The sequence below is a fragment of the Rhinolophus sinicus genome, chromosome 6, assembly GCF_057876585.1.
Source record: "Rhinolophus sinicus isolate RSI-liver-muscle chromosome 6, RSI-T2T, whole genome shotgun sequence".
NCBI lineage: Eukaryota > Metazoa > Chordata > Mammalia > Chiroptera > Rhinolophidae > Rhinolophus > Rhinolophus sinicus.
Genome location: NC_142506.1, coordinates 37,465,105 through 37,480,487, shown reverse-complemented (window position 1 = coordinate 37,480,487; position 15,383 = coordinate 37,465,105). Strand labels below are relative to the sequence as shown.

General features: G+C 37.4%; 1 protein-coding gene across 1 annotated transcript in view; it reads right to left on the bottom strand.

Annotated features, from left to right (window-relative positions):
* Positions 1-14,512, bottom strand: part of CDH17 (cadherin 17) — a 124,360-nt gene extending 109,848 nt beyond the window's left edge. The window contains exon 1 of the mRNA XM_019719225.3: positions 14,435-14,512. The gene's annotated coding sequence lies outside the window, so the exon portion shown is untranslated. The remainder of the gene's footprint in view (positions 1-14,434) is intronic.
* Positions 14,513-15,383: the final 871 nt, after the last annotated feature.

The following is a 15,383-nucleotide window of genomic DNA, read 5'->3' as shown; positions in this document are numbered from 1 at the left end:
TGATATAATACAGAATTGTACACCTGAAATCTATGTAATTTTACTGACAATTGTCACCCCAATAAATTTAATTCAAAAAAAAGACCAAAAAAAAAAAAGAAATATGTTGTACACCAGAAACTAATATAATGTTATTTACAAATTTATCTCAATTTTTAAAAAATGTATTCATTTCACTAAAATTTTAATCACTTTATTATGTCTAGGGATTATCGATAGTTTTGGCTGAATTCATCTTTTTTTAAATTTTTTTACATTGAACATATACCACTAATATACGCAGCATGGGGAAGTGGTTATTAAAATACTAATCAATAAAAATTTAGGCCCTTAAATTTTTAAGTGCCTTACATCTGGATAGCTTATATCTGAACTTTTAAAAGGTAAAAGTACTACCCCATTTTAGCCTCCCAGATGCCATGGGAAATAAAGAAAGAAATAAGCATTAATTTAGCATCATCTGTGTGATAGATGATGGAGGGTTCTTTATTAATAGAATAACAGTGATGTAGAAAATGGACTCTGCATCAGAAAGCCTGGGCTAGAAATCCAGCTCTGCCTTTTACTAGCTGTGCAGCCATGAGTATACAACTTAATCTCTCCATGCCTCAGTTTCCTCAAATGGAAAATACATTGCAATTACTTAACAATAAATGTGAGCTTTTATAAGTCTCTCACAGGCATAATGAATTAGGAATTGCTGTTCTCATTTTATTTGTTTTTTTTTAATTTAAACTTTATTGGGTTGACAATTGTTAGTAAAGTTACACAGATTTCAGGTGTACAATTCTGTAATACATTATCTATATCTCACATTGTGTGTTCACCACCCAGAGTCAGTTCTTTTTCCATCACCATATATTAGACCCCATTTACCCTCTTATAGAACCCACCCACCCGCCTTACCATCTGGTAACCCCCAAACTATTGCCTATGTCTATGAGTTTTTGTTCCTTCATGTGTTTGTCTTATTCTTTTGTTGTTTTAAGTTTCATATACCACACATCAGTGAAATCGTATGGTTCTCGACTTTTTCTGTCGGACTTATTTCGCTCAGCATTACAATCTCAAGATCCATTCATGTTGTTACAAATGGTACTATTCATCTTTTCTTACTGTTGAATAGTATTCCATTGTGTACATATACCACAACTTCTTTATCCATTCATTTATTAAAGGACATTTTGGTTGTTCCCTTGTCTTGGCAACCGTAAATAAAGCTGCAATGAACATTGCACTACACATGTCTTTATGGATAATGTTTTCAGAATTTTTGCCTAGATACCCAGCAGAGGGAATGCTAGGTCATATGGTAATTCTATTCTTAGTACTTGAGGAACCTCCACACTGCCTTCCATAGCAGCTGCACCAATCTGCATTCCCACCAACAGTGTATTGAGGATTCCTTTTTCTCCACAGCCTCTCCAACACTTGTTACTATTTGTCTTGTTGATGATAGCCATTCTGACTGGGGTGAGGTGATATCTCATTGTGGTTTTTCTTTGCATTTCTCTGATGATTAGTGATATTGAGCATTTCTTCATATGTCTATTTGCCATTTGTATGTCCTCTTTGGAGAAATGACTCTTCGGGTCTTCTGCCCATTTTTCAGTTCGGTTGTTTGTTTTTCTGTTGTTGAGTTGCATAAGTTCCTTGTATATTCTGGATACTAGCCTCTTATTGGAGGCACTGTTTGCAAAAATCTTCTCCCATTCAGTTGGTGGCCTCTTTATTTTGTCGATGGTTCTTTTGCTGTACAGAAGCTTTTACGTTTGATATAGATAGTCCCATTCATTTATTTTAGCTTTTACTTCCCTTGCCTTTGGAGTCAGATTCATAAAACGCTCTTTGACCCAAGGTCCATAAGTTTGGTACCTATGTGTTCTTCTACGCAGTTTCTTGTTTCAAGTCTTATGCTTAGGTCTTCGATCCATTTTGAATTAATTTTGGTACATCGTGACAAATAGCAGTCCAGTTTCATTCTTTTGCACGTGCCTTTCCAATTCTGCCAGCACCATTTATTGAAGAGGCTGTCTTTTCTCCATTGTATGTTTTTTGCTTCTTTGTCAAAAACTATCTGTCCATATTTATGTGGTTTTATTTCTGGGTTCTCAATTCCATTCCATTGCTCTGTGTGTCTGTTTTTCTGACAATACCATGCTGTTTTGATTATTGTTGCCCTGTAGTACAAGCTAAAGTCAGGGAGTGGGTTACGTCCAGCATTGTTCCTTTATCTTAGGATTGTTTTGGCTATTCAGGGGTTTTTTGTGGTTCCATACAAATCTGATGATTTTTTGTTCTATTTCTTTAAAAAATGTTATTGGGATTTTGATGGGGATTGCATTAAATCTGTATATTGCTTTGGGTAGTATGGCCATTTTAACTATGTTGATTCTTCCAATCCATGAGTACGGAATGTCTTTCCATTTCTTTGTGTCTTCTTCAATTTCTTTCAAAAATGTCTTATAGTTTTCAGCATATTGGTATATCACTTCCTTGGTTAAGTTTATTCCTAGGTATTTTATTCTTTTTGTTGCAATTGCAAAAGAAATTGTTCTTTTTATTTCTTTTTCTGAAATTTCATTGTTAGTATAGGAATGCAATGGACTTTTTCTATGTTGATTTTGTAGCCAGCAACTTTACTGTATTCGTTTATTGTTTCTAATAGCTTTTTGGTGGAGTCTTTAGGGTTTTCCTTTTTTTTTATTAAATTTATTGGGGTGACAATTGTTAGTAAAATCACATAGATTTCAGGTGTACAATTCTGTATTACATCATCTATAAATCCCATTGTGTGTTCATCACCCAGAGTCAGTTCTCCTTCCATCACCATATATTTGACCCCCCTTACCTTCATCTCCCACCCCCACCCCCCACCCCCCGTACCCTCTGGTAACCACTAAACTATTGTCTGTGTCTATGAGTTTCTGTTTCTCATTTGTTTGTCTTGTTCTTTTGTTGTTTTTGGTTTATATACCACATATCAGTGAGATCACATGGTTCTCTTCTTTTTCTGTCTGACTTATTTCGCTCAGCATTACTCTCTCAAGATCCATCCATGTTGTCACAAATGTTCCTATATCATCTTTTCTTACCGCCGAATAGTATTCCATTGTGTATATATACCACAACTTCTTTATCCATTCATCTATCAAAGGACATTTTGGTTGTTTCTATGTCTTGGCCACCGTAAACAAAGCTGCAATGAACATTGGAGCACACGTGTCTTTATCTCTAAATGTTTTCAGATTTTTTGGGTAGATACCCAGGAGAGGGATTGCTGGGTCATATGGCAGTTGATATCTAATTTCAAAACCTTGTGATCAGAGAATATGCTTGGTATGATGTCAATCTTCTTAAATGTGCTAAGGCTAGTTTTATGTCCCAATATATGGTCTATCCTAGAAAATGTTCCGTGTATACTAGAAAGGAATATACAGACTGATGTTCTAGGATGAAGTGCTCTATAAATGTCAGTTATGTCCATTGCATCTAATGTATCATTTAGGGCTGCAATTTCTGTATTTATTTTCTGTTTGGATGATCTATCCATAGCTGTCAATGATGTATTTAGGTCCCCTAGTATAATTGTGCTTTGGTCAATTTCTCCCATCAGTTCTGTTAGTAGTTGCTTGGTATATTGCAGTGCTCCCTGACTGGTGGCATAAATATTGATGACTGTTATGTCTTCTTTTGTGTAGTCCCCTCATCATTATGAAATGTCCATTTTTGTCTCTTGTGACCTATTTTTTCATGAAGTCTGTTTCATCTGATATCAGTATGACTACACCTGCTTTGCTCTGGATATCATTTGCTTGGACTGTCAACTTCCACCCTTTCACTTTGATTCTATTTTTGTCCTTGTAGCTGAGATGTGTCTCTTGGAGGCAGCATATTGTTGGGTTTAGTCTTTTGATCCAATCTTCTACTCTGTGTCTTTTCATTGGTGAGCTCAGTCCATTTAATTTAGGGTGATTATTGATATGTGAGGATTTCCTATCATTCTGTCTTTGGTTTTCTGGTAGGACTGTGTCTCCATTGTTTCTTTGCCTTTTTGTTGTTGTCTATTATTTCTGTGTGGTGGTATTCTATGATGTTTCCCTCTGTTTCTTCTTTTATTACATTATATTTCAGTTCTGAATATTTTTGAGTGGTTACCCTTAAGTTTTTGTAAAAGAAAGTTTGATATTTAGAGTATTGCATTTTCTTCACCATGCTTACTTTCTCCCTTCCCATATTCCAGTGCAGGCCTTTACTCTCTCCCCTTTTATATTTTTGTTGTCACAAATTATTCCTATTTATGGTGGTCGAAGAGCCTCCTTCAGTATTTCTTGTAGTGCAGGTCATGTATTAGAAAATTCCCTCAGCTTCTGTATGTCTGGGAAGGTCTTTATTCCTCCTTCATATCTAAAGGATATCTTTGTTGGATATATTATTCTTGGCTGATAATTTCTCTCTTTCAATAGTTTGAATATTTGAGACCAATCCTCCTGGCTAGTAGAGTTTCTGCTGAAAAATCTGATGATAATCTAATGGACCTTCCTTTGTAGGTTACTGGTTTCTTTTCCCTGGCTGCCTTGAGGATTCTTTCTTTGTTGTAATTTTTGACAGCCTCAATACAATGTGCCTTGGAGAAGGCCTGTTGGGATTGAGGTAATTAGGTATTCTATTTGCTTCTTGGATTTGAGGATCCAGTTCTTTCCACAAGTTTATAAAGTTCTTGTAGACTATTTGTTTGATTATACTCTCTGTTCCCTTCTCTCTTTCTTCTCCTTCTGGTATGCCCATTATTCTTATATTATTCTTTTTGATGGAGTTCAAAAGTTCTTGTAGAGTTCTTTCATTTCTTTTAACTCTCAAGTCTCTTTCTTCTTCCATCCATGTCATTTCCAGATTTCTATCTTCAATGTCACTGATTCTTTCCTCCATCTGGTCAACTCTACTAACTAAGCTGTCTATTTTATTCTTCTTTTCTTTTATTGAGTTCTTAATCTCCAGAAATTCTATTTGGTTCCTTTTAAAAATTTCAATCTCTTTAGTAAAATGTTAATTTTGTTCTTTGATTGTGTTTCTGCGTCATTAAACTGCTTGTCTGTGTTTTCTTACATCTCACTGAGCTTTTAAAAAACTGCTGTCTTGAATTCTCTGTCATTTAAGTCACATATTTCCATATCTTTAAGTTCATTTTCTGGAGACTTTTCATTTTCTTTCTGAGCTGTCTTGTTACCTTGGTTATTCATGGCAATGATTGATTTATTATTTCTCTTCCTAGACATCTACAGGAGTGGGTTCTGGAACAGGTAGACAGAAAGAGGTCTTTCTTTGTTTTCCAAGAGGTGTTGGTAGAATGTTTTATTTTCTCTCTGACTGCAGCCTTTTATTGTTTCTCACACTGTAATGTTATATTTTCTCTGCACTATTCTGGCTTCTTACACAATGAGGGGATTCCCTGGAAGGCAGGCTTTTCCTCTGTGAACAGTTCACCTGGGTCATAAGGCGCCGCCTCCCCGGGGGAATTGGAGAGCCTCTGAAGTTCCAAAGCTCTCCCTGTACCAGATTCAGAGCCCGTGTGTTTCAACAGCTCTGTTTACTCCTGTAGGGAGCGGCCCCGATGGGTGGGGACAGGGGCAGGGTGGGTTGTGAGAGGTGGCCCAGAGCAATGGTGGCGACCACCACCACAGCCAGTCCTGCTTCTACGGCTCCCTCCCTTTTGCCAGAACTAGTTGAGCTTCAAGTCCATGTCTACGGACCACAGTTCTCAGAACAGCAAATATTCTATACTTTTGATCTGACAGTGCTACTGTTCCACTTCTAGCACCAGGCAGGTGGTGGCGGGGCGAGCTCTGGGATGAGAAGGAGAGTGAGGCTAGGCTCAGTGCCTAAGGCTTCTATTCTCTGCTTGGCAGTGAGGGCTTAAACCACCATTTTCAGTCTTCTTCCCTCAGTCTTTCCTCCAAGGTCTCTGTAGTGAGAGCTGGGTTCAGCCCTGTTACATGCTGTCCTCTCAGCCCTGTGGGCCATAAGTGGAGCCCTAGCAGTCCAGTTTCTTCTTTCTCCTGCAGCTACAGTAGTTCCAAAATGCAGCGACCTCAGAGCACCGATCTAGGTCTGCGAACTGCACCCGTGCAGCCCTGTCCCACTTCTCTCTTCCCTCTTTGCCCGCTCGCACAATTTGCCCACCTTATATGTTTTCAGTAGTGCGCCTCTTAGTCTTGCCTGTGTGTTGTACAGGGAGTCCTTTGTGGAGTTATAGTTGTTCAATTTGTTGTGAATTGCAGGGGAGATTTCAAGAGGCTCACCTCACACTGCTATTTTTATGATGTTATTAGCCTGTCAATGATTATTCTCATTTTATATATGAGGAAATTGAGGCTGAAAGTTAAACAATTCACCTAATAACACATAGCTAGTAAGTGACATTGCCATGCTTCAAATCAGATCTGTCCAATTCCAAAATCCAAAACCTCTTTTGACTCTTTCTTTAGTACCTTATATAGTGCGATAGCTGCAAAGAAGTAGATACAGGCATGTAGAGGTAGAGATATATACCTGCTATATAAATTAAGTAGCCCCAAGGTTCTACAGCTATTTTAAATAGCCTATAGTAAAACCCTTGAGGACAAATTCTGTGAATGTTTAAAAATTAGCTGTTGCCTCAGAATTAATTTGGTTGGTGTGTCCAAATATCATTTTAGAATTCACTCACTATGTTAAACACAAACGAGACTTTTTTTTTCTTTTTTTTTTTTCTGCTGCTGCTGCTGCTGCTGCTTTAGACTGCTTATGTGGTTTAAAAACACATAGAAACGAATAATCCCAGGTTCTAGCATACTGCAATATAAAATGCATGTAAATGAATACATTGGTATTGTTAAGCCTAATTTTTTTTATATTAGCAAAACGAACATTATCAACAATCACCAATATTTACTTTAAAAAAGTAAAAATATAGACAAATAGTGACACAGGTGGGGATCTTTCTCCTCAAACTCCTCAGTATAAAATCTTTACAGTGCTGGTCCCAAAGCCTTTTCCAGTCTTATCTCCCACTCCCTTTCCACACCCAGTTAACACTGTGCACCCAGATGGACTTTGCACCTGAACTTTCCTATCTCCATGCTTTGGCACTTGCTGTCCTCCCCACCTAGAACAAGGCCCCACCTGGAGTCAATGGACAATTGATATTTGCTCATGAAGATGAATTGACACCATTTTCCTCACCTCTACTTCTACTTCTCTTGTCTTACCATCTAGGTCCAAAGTATTCATTTATTTTAAAAGCACTGAATTGTTATAAAAAGCTTCTATAATGTTCTAGAACCTGTGTTAAGAACTAGGATACCAAAATAAGGAGTATAGGGTCTGCCTTCAAGGAGCTAGAACTGAAACCTTACTCCCTTCATGAACTTATCCCTGATTTCCAGAGGAAATACTTTCCTCTCAAATCATTTCCTGCCCACATCTTATTTTTCATTGTTTACTTATATGTTTGTGCTATTGCCTCTACTAAAAAATAAAATCCTTCAAGGCAGAGGACTGATTTTAAAAATTCTTATTTCTTAACCTCTTACAGCTTTTTACACTATGTCTTGTATATACTAAGCCCTCGACAGATGTCTGTTAATTTCTAAAACATTTGTGATTGTCTAGTATTGATATCCTACTAATTTTTCCAATCTATAAGAGAATAGATTTTGAAACAACATAAAATGTTAAAAGAAACTAACAAGATTTAAAGATTTATTTTGATGCAAAGTAGTGAATTTTTAATGTTGATGAAAGGGTTGTTTCCTTTTTAAATAAAGTAACAAATATTGCTTATTAAGTAGGTTAAGAACTGGTTGATCTATATTATCTCTCCTGAACACATTTTCTTTTTAGCACTTTTAATCTTCCAAATACATATAAATTGAATAAAAGAAAAGCAAATAAAAATAAAATAAATGCCTTATTTTAGTCAGATGTTCAGATGGGTTGCTGGCTGGGGTGTTTTGATGAAATCTAAAAAGTAAAAGTAGCAATGCACTTATCCTCTATTTTGTCACTCACATCTAGTCTTATCCCTCACAGAAGGGTTTCCAGCAAAAAATAGAAGTCATTGCTCTCCACTCCCATGCCTAGGGTTCCATGATTTATTTGCAGACAAATCTCCCACACAGTGATATGATTGTTAGGAGTGCGGACCCTGGCATTAGATGGCTGGTTTGGATCCTGGCTCCTCTGCTGACTCATGTCTATTCATCTGTAAAGCAGGGATAATAATAGTATCTACTTTTGAGAGTTATGGGATTCAGTGAATTAATATTTCTAATAGTGTTTGCCAAATAAAAATTCATTCTGCCACCCAAGTTTGCTTAGTCACAACCTTGCACATTGTCTACAGATGTCTTCTTTCTCAGTTACCAGCTTGCAGTGGCCCTGACAACGAGAATACTCAAGAAGCAGCCTTCACAGCAATATCCCCACTGCCAAACAAAGTGGCAAGGCAAAGCCTTTATGTGAATGATCTAAGGTCAACTACGTTAATGCTAGGATTATGCCAGAAGAGGACTTTGGCCTCTCAAACAATGTTGCCTATATTTCCTCTTCGCATGGACATAATTCCACTAATAAATATCACATCCTGGATCACAACAATGCTGGCAGGAAACCATAATTTATACTAAAATTGCCTAAAACCACCAAGTCATACATACTTGACAGATTTCCTCAAAAAGACTACTTGGAAAAGAACTGAAGAATTCAGTGACATTTTCTCTCAACGACCTGAAATAACTGATCCAATCATCTCCTTGGAATTTTTGGTATTTGTCAGGGTTTCCCTCAGATTCAAAGACTAAATTCAGACAGTTTCTAAGGCAGTTATCTGAGAGGCCAAGCACATCGTTAGCAACACAGGTCAAAGGGTTTTTTTTTTGTTTGGTTTTTAAAGGGAGTTTTGAAAAGCCACCACCACTTACAAATATGGAGTCAAGGCTACTGGTCTTGCTGCTTATGGCTGATGCTTTCATTTAATTCACCACATCCCACAAAACACTGAAATTTCTCCATGTCCAGAATCTGTGTTCAGCAAGAATGACAACAAAAAGGCAGCTAACATTTACTGAAAACAATTTGCCACACACATGCTGAGACTTCTATATGAATTACCTTACTGATTTCTCATAAGAACCCTATGAAGCATGTGCTATTAAAATTTACCTCTTAAAGATCAAAAATCAAAAGGTGAGGGTCAAAGAAGTCAAAAGACTTGCCCAAGATCACATTGCCTGGCTAATTCCACACCTATGCTCTTATTCATGTATTATTCTCCCTCTGGAGGCACAAATATCCTCATAGTAACATCTAGTATCACTTCATTTGTTACATATCTTTCCAAAAATTCAAAAAAGTTATTATTTTTCATTTAATGGCTATTTTTCCTCTTCATGCTGACATAAGTCCCCTTTCTCAGAGGAACATCACCCAGAAGGTTTTTTTTTTCCTACAGTACATATATTTCTGTGTTGTACCATCCTCATTTCCCCTCTGACTTTCACCTCAGCAGTCTCCCATTTTTTCAATCAAGCCAAATGTTATGCATTGAATAGTGCCCCCCCCCCACAAAAAAATTCATATGTCCTAACTCCCAAGGAACTCAGAATATGATCTTATTTGCAAATAGGATCTTTACAGAGGTAATGAGTTTCAAATGAGGTCATTAGGGTGGGCCCTAGTCCAATATGACTGGTGTCCTCATAAAAAGGGAAAAGTTTAATACAGAAACAGGTATAGAGGGAAGACAATGTGAAGAGACATGGGGAAATATGGCTAACTACAAACCTAGGAAAGAGGCCTGAAAAAGACCCTTATGGCCTCAAAAGCAACCAACCCTGCTGATACCTTGATTTTGGACTTCCAGCCTCCAGATCCTTAATTTCTGTTGTTTAAGCCACTCCATCTGTGGTACTTTGTTGCGGCAGCCCTAACAAACTAATACACCAGGAAACTCTAGTTTTCACTGAGAAAGGTGCTACCATCCCAGGACAGAGGTGGCCTCGACGGAGCTTTATTCAGTTATTACACATGCAGCCCCACGGCATCCCAGGGGTGCACTTGAAGCTTGGTTGATTCTCCTGCTGGGCTCCAATGTTCCCAAAAGGCATTTTTAGACACTCCTGTCATTTCCCCATTTATCTGAGTAAGGACAGGGAATTTTTAGGGCTCAGGTCTCAAAACTTGCAAGTAATTCAATACATAAGCATTGATCCCCGCCCCCATGCCTTACAAAAGCTAAGTGATAGGCCAGCCTTAGAGTCGATAATCTTTTATCCTCTTTTTTAATACCATTAAGGGCTTTTAACTAAATTAATCCACCTGTTCTAAAGTTGATCTATGCATTTCCAAAGAACAAAGAAGGTGTAGAAAGAGAGGACTGGAAAATTTGTTTTCAAATATCATGGGTAATGTGGGCAGGAAGGAATATGACTGGAATTCATAACACCAGCAGGGCCAAACAGGACCAAATAGGCTGTGTGCCATTCATTTCACCTCTGCATTGTATATAGCTAAGAGCAGCATACATTATAAAGCAAGACCAGATATGAATAAAGATCAGGTTAAAAGTTCACTCACACCCTTGTTCATCAAGTAATGTTCAAACTAATCATGCCCCTTTTTGGTCTCACTCACAAATCTCTGGCACCAATTTCATCATTTAAGGTTTAGAAAAATCACAGAAGATCAGAGCAATTGGCACTCTTGACAAATTAGGGGCCCAATTAAACTAGCCATTAATAAGCTAGATATAGGCAAGCATAAAATCAGGGCTGCTGCCTCACGCTTCAGACTGATTAGGAGGGAGAAAGGAAGGAAGAAAAATGAGGGGTGGGTGTCCCCCTGCCCTGCACACACACACATAAATGTGAATACTTTTTTCTCTCACTGAACTTTGCAATATATGCCAATCTTTCAGTATATGAAAATCCAGATTTACAAATATGTAAGATTGGGGGTGATTATTTGTTATATCAATAGGTTCATGGTCAAGTAAATGGGCTCATGGGAGACTAGATGGCTCCCCTACAGGACTTAAAATTTTTTTAATTTATGTGATCAATTTAAATAAAAATTCTTGGCATAATTATTATTATTAAAAGAAAGAATAATGAATTCTAAGGAATATTTATTCCTCACTGGCTTTCATTCCACCCTGCACTCCCACAGAGGGAGAAAGAGAAGGGGTAGCTGGGGTAAGGAGTTCTCTCTTCAGTCACACAAGATGCCCCAATCTTGAGTGGAAGGGTCAAAGGAAAAGGAAGCACCCCCATGGAGACAATAGATGGCTATTCTGACATGGTGCTTCCCTGAAATCTTAAGCAGGTTGGCAGTAAGGATATCAGTGTTGAATTCCCTAAGGTGTGCAGGTTGATACCTCAGAAACCCTAGGTGGCAGGCAGGCAAAGGACTTTCTTCCATATCTAGCAGAACATCACAAGGGCTTCCCTGGCCTAAAGAGGAAGATAGGAATCATTGTTTCTCATAAAAGGTGGCTTAATTATTTTTGACAAAGTATTTCTTCATGTATTATGCAACATTTCTTACTGTATCATAAAGTGTACAGATGAACATTTTGTCAAGATAATAAAGTCACACAATCTAGCCTTAGAAATTCAGTATGAGGTAAGTTCAAATTAGATCCCATCCCATAGGGTTTAGATACTGAGATTTAAAGAATAATAATAACTTTCTGTAATACTAGTTCCTTTATAAGGTGACCTTGAGACAAGATTCTGATAACAAAATGTACAGTCATGCTCAAGTATGGCAGGTTAGCGTTCTGATTTCTGTAATTCAATTACAGAAACTAGACAACTAGAATGGGCAAGAGTGTAAGAAAACATAAATTTAATTCTGGCTTATTAAGGGATACCATACCACTATGAAATCTCATTCATGAGTTCATTTTTTTATAATTAAAACAAAAAATATAGCTAGCATTTATTAAATTAAGCACTGTGGACAACTTATTCATTTAACTGTCACAACAATTCCATAAAGTAGGTCCTGTTGTCATTCTGTAAAGCAAGAAACTAAGCTGAGAGAGGTGAGGAAGGGGGTCAATCTGACTGCTGAGACCAAGCACAGAATCCTCTCTGTGAGGAAGATATGTTCATCTTTAATTTACACGTTGTTTAAGAATACAAACCTACCATTTTGATTTCTCTTTGTTTCTTAATCAAGAACTACAAGTCCTAATGTTTCTAAATAATTAAAATATGGAAAGAAACTATTGATTCAGAATATCATGGGTGAGAAAATTCAACGTCAGTTTTACAGAATATTTTCAGAGAAATTACGTTTTATTTATGCCACATACGTAATAACCAAGTATAGCTTGGTCTATTACATATACTTAAGTGAAATATCAACTTTGGTATAATTAATACCTCAATCACTGGGTGACTAACTGCTTGTACTAGTATTTCTTGTACCCAAGTTAATGTTCCTGTTTGTTCTCACAAGTAACAAATAGGTAGATATCCCTCTAACAAACTTTAGTACCTCTTTCCTTACTTAATCAATGAATAGGCTATAGAATAACTAGCCCATTCTAAATTTGACACCAGGGATTTCTGAACAAATGCAATTTTATGCCAGTGAATAAACCTTTATGTTTCTACCCATGTAAACTACCACCACAAAAGCACGTATTTATGGACCTTTGGAGAAAGGAGCATGATGATGCTCAGCTTTCTGTCTCAGAGTGATCTCTTTTGACATGGAAAAAAAGTATGGGCACACTCTCCTTTCCAGAGAGCACTGTTTACAATGGAACAAAAGTTGAATTGCTGCCAGGATATATTTTGCCTTTTGTAAAACAATGGAGGAGGTACTGGAAATGCAACCTTCACCTTAAACAATGATGACTTTTCCCAGGGGTCATCTTAGCAAATTTTAAAGGATGCCACACCCACACCTCACCATAAGACTTACATATGAAACATCAGAGGGGCTTTTAAACACCTCTTATTCTAAAAAGTAAAAACTGATTTTTCCATCAGTCTCTTTTATTGATGGACCCCATTTCCTTACCATAAAATCAGTTGCTCTCTTGCACTATGGAAGAAATAATTATTGCAAAATTATTGTTTTGTGTTTTTTTTCCTACTGAATAACACAGCAACTTCTTGATTTGGCCTGAGTCACCTACTTGAACTTTCTCATAGAAAGGAGAGCTAACATTTATTGAACATCCATCAAGTGCCAAACAGTGTTCTGAGTTCTTTACATGTTTACCTAATTTACTCTCACAACTACTTAGTTAAACAATTGCTTCCATTTTATAAATGAGAAAATTAAGGTTCAGAGAGTTCAAACAATCTGCTCAGTGCCGCTGGCTGGTAAATGATGAAACTGGCCTAACCCACTGCCTAACCTTGAAGACTCAAACCATATACCCTCTAATCCATGATAAACCCTTATTCAGTGAAAGATTTATTTAATTTCCTGATGGGAGCTGAATGTCATCCATTTCCCTTGCCATCTAAACATGTACTTTCTTCTTCTTTCAAACTATTCCTCACTTACTACATAAGTTTTTGAAGAAAAATAAAGACCAGAAAATGCATTGCCCGTCCAATCTCCTACTTCACATCTCCCATCACAGAGGGCATCTGTCTTTACAAAGTCACCGTAATAAAGAAAAAAATGAAACAGAGGCAGGAACTGGATCTTTGAAGACACTAATAGGCTGTCCATGACTTGACATCTCAAAATAATCACTCGTTAGCAGATGGCACATCCACCAGTGAGGCTGAAGGAAGTACCAGAAGCCAATAAACACACACACACATCAAGCCTTGCTTTCCCAATTGTGAAGGCAGTCCTGTCTCTCTGTTTTCAATTCTTATTCTAGTACTTTTAAGAAAGACTTCTTTTCTTTAATGCATTTCCCCTCCTCCACTGTGTCCCAGAGAGTCCTAAGAATTCTAAATTGAATTTCATTCTCTGAGAAGTAGTTAGAATGCTCAGTTTTTGAAGACCACATCTGAGAGAAGACCCTGAGAATAATCCACCCCCAATTTCTAGTATACAAGAGCCAGAGCATCTTAAGGCTAGGCACTTTGTATTTTAATAACAAAGAATGGGTACAGTACTTACTCATTTAGACATCCAAAAACTCAATCTTTTCTTAATTCTACCTCCAAGTTTGATTCAACCAAAGCCACTTCATCAAATGAATTTATGAAAGATAGGCGAATTAAAAGAAGCCACATAAGAAATTATGTTTCATAAGCAAAACTTGTCATACCAGGAATAAACTTCCCTTCCCAGCAATGCTACATAGCACCTTTCAAGGAATAAATTTATCCAGAAACTTCTATTTATCCCCCTCCACCATCTATTTTGTAATTCTTAAAGAAATACATATTTCAGATGTGTTGACCCTTACCTTTCTGTAAGTCAGACAAAATGGTTGTTAAAAGTTATTCCATTCAACTGTTGAGACTCTTGCTGGGACTTGAGTATCTCCCCAGAGGACACTCCCTCTGCACTGCTCTGCTTCCTCAGAAGCCTCTCCCTTCACCTTTAGTCAAACATTAACCATCAACTAGTTTTATTGATTTTACATGTCATAAAAGGTATTATTACCTTCAGGAAAGATATGGGTTTGTACCAAAAGAAGTTAATCACATCTCAAACAGGTTTCTGAATTTTTGAATGTAAATAAGTAAATTAGAAGACAAGGAAAAGTTAAACTAGAAAAACTTTCTGTGTATTCAACTATCTCTAGAAAGTGTGAGCTCCGTGACATCAAAGACAGAGTTTCATCCATATTCTGCATCTCCCCACCAACGCTTAGCATAGTGTCATCACAGAAAAGTCAATTGACAAATATTTGTCCATTTCAGACACAGAGTGCAGGGTGCCATGTCTGAGCAATTACTCAGTTCATTGATAAACAGCCACAAGAGACAGGAAATGCCTTAGACAGTACAACAAAAGACACAATCTGGCTGCACTGTTTCTGAGATCCTACCATTCCCAACATCTGCACAAAACAGACAGCAGTAGCCTTAACCCAAAACACAAACCAAGTCTTCTGTGGAGGAGAGACTGTTTCATGACATGACCTCTGTCTATCCTGTAAGCTAGACCCAGGCCAGAACAGTGGCTGCTTTCAGCAAACCCCCACTTAGAGAAGGTCTGATTATAATAGATGTTCATTCTGACATATATCAGCTCTCCTTTCCTGCCTCCCTGCTATGCACTAGTTTCTGGAACCTGTTGTTGTCCTGACCTGGTCAAGCATTTAAAGTAATTTCCCGTACCTGGTAGCATTCACATACTAGTACTTATGACTATCCTCTCTCCCCTTTGCCTTATATAATTCTTTGGCA